This window comes from Myotis davidii, unplaced genomic scaffold (genome assembly GCF_000327345.1).
Source record: "Myotis davidii unplaced genomic scaffold, ASM32734v1 scaffold206, whole genome shotgun sequence".
Taxonomy (NCBI): domain Eukaryota; kingdom Metazoa; phylum Chordata; class Mammalia; order Chiroptera; family Vespertilionidae; genus Myotis; species Myotis davidii.
The window spans coordinates 1,811,722-1,814,006 of NW_006297754.1; the positions used below are offsets into that span (position 1 = coordinate 1,811,722).

At 35.2% G+C, this 2,285-nt stretch overlaps 1 pseudogene; it reads left to right on the forward strand.

The window, feature by feature from the left end:
• Positions 1–664: 664 nt before the first annotated feature.
• LOC102754107 lies at positions 665–1,116 on the forward strand (annotated as a pseudogene).
• Positions 1,117–2,285: the final 1,169 nt, after the last annotated feature.

Sequence of the window (2,285 nt, forward strand, 5' to 3'; positions counted from 1 at the left end):
TTATAAAATGTACTGGGTAGATTTATCAATTACCTCCATTACAATGTCTGGCACAAAATAAATACTCAATGACACACATTTGCTAATATGTGAAGAATGAATGAATCAAGAAAACTTGACAGTCTTTCTAGTGATATTGGTAGTAAATAAAATAGTAAATAGAAGCATTTGGGAACATATGTGGAATATTCGCCACTTGCAATTGAAGGTTAAAATTTGAAAGAACACATATTTATAAGCAGTGAGCAGATGGCTGTGCATATGAAGTTAAAAATAGTATTTTAAAATTCTCATTGTCAAAGACATTGGTTCTTATAGTACCAAGAACATGTAGTTAGCAAAACATTCCTATCTGATCAAAATAATTTAAACTGAAATATCAGAGGAGGGAATTCTCAAACAAACTACACACTGGATTTTGTAAAAGAAGCCTGTATATCATAAATAATCATTGTAGAGAGGATGTAAAGGAAGTACAGGTAGAGATGTAAAGATTTTGATATATAGAGCTTCAGTAACTGTTAACCAAAAGAATGCAAATTTGATATTTTAATAAAAGTAGGTAGATATAGGCTCATGGTCATATCAGGAATTCAATGGAATAGGACTTATAATTGTAATAAAGCTGTTGTTTTTAAGAAACAATTCTATTCAAAGGAGTTGGATGTTAGGAAGTACATGGATATACAGTAACCCACAAATCCAGGCAGCGACCAAGATCTTTGCGAAACCTGACAGGACGTTTGAAATCAAGGTAGGAGAACCCACTACCTCCTTCCTGAAGGCGGCTGCTGGTGCTGAAAAAGGGGCCCGGCAGACAGGGATGGAGATGGCAGGCCTGGTGACCTTGAAGCACGAGTATGCTATTGCTTGTGTTAAAGCTCAGGACGATGCCTTCGCCCTGCCGGACATGCCCTGTCCTCTGTGGTCCGCTCCATCATTGGCTCTGCCCGTTCCCTGGGCATTTGTGTGGTGAAGGACCTCAGTTTGGAAGAGCTGGCAGCTTTCCAGAAGGAGCGAGTCATATTCTTGGTGTCTCAGAAAGAGGCAGATTTGGCAGCTCAGGTAGAAGCTGCCTTAGAAGTGACCCCTGCCCTGCACACTCCAGGATTTTGAAGGGAGCAATTGAAAGGCTGTGCCAAAGGGGAGGAGGGGAGGTGACACCAACCTGATTATTTTTGCCCTGACTTTAGATTATATATTTTTACATGTATGAATGTATCAGGGGATTCAGCCTAAATAAACACGTTTTGTCAACACCCCCTCCCCCCCAAAAAAGATCTAAGAAATATTTAAAGGAAAAACCAGCAGCCAAAAATATTACCATAACCATATAGATTACTATTCTATCAGTTCATATTTTAAAAGAAGGAGCAAGAAACATACAAGCAAATAAAGAACACTGACTTAAACCTCTAAGGATATTGACAATGAGTTTAGACCTAGACACACCAGCAGAAACAGAATGTTCTTAAATTTTTTTTAGTCCTAAAAATAGAGACCCACAATTGAGACTGTTTACAGAAAACAAAATTATAGAAATAAGCTTTATCTTCCTGCATTAAAGAAAATGGTCTGAAAAATTGAGAACCATAGAACATCTTGCTTTAATGAGAAAAATGAGTGAGACAGTTAAGAGTATATATGAAAAGGCTACCTAACTATAAAGTTTAATTTTATCACATATATCAAGCTTACATAAATTTACTAATAGCATAGTGTAAGAAATGAATATATATATATATATATTCTCTCGCATCATGGAACAGTTGTTGGAAACATTAGAGAAATTATGGAGGATGGGAATAGAATCAAACAATGAATATGGGCTACAGATGGCAGTTTTCAAAAATATGAAGTCTGAGAATTATAAGCTAAGCATAATGAGCATATCCAGAAAAATTTTAGAAATGGACTATTAAACACTAGGTATTAGAGTAATTATAAAGGATTATTAGGGGGTACTAGGAACCATCACTAATTCAAACCATAATAGCAAACCTTGCTGAATGGTTTTACTTATTTACTTTGTTTATATTTCTGAGTGTTAGAAACATTTAAATGTATTATAATATAATATATACAGTCACACTATTGGAAGGAAAAAAAATAAAACATTGACGAGTAAATGGATTCTGACCAGTATGCCAAATACTCATTAGTAAGAAAGTAATGGGTGGATGTCCTTTTTCTCATTGTTCTCCCATTGGTCCTTTTACAATTTTTATCAAGATATTGATGAAGCATAAAAAGTATGCTTATTGAATTTCACAGCTCGGAAATTT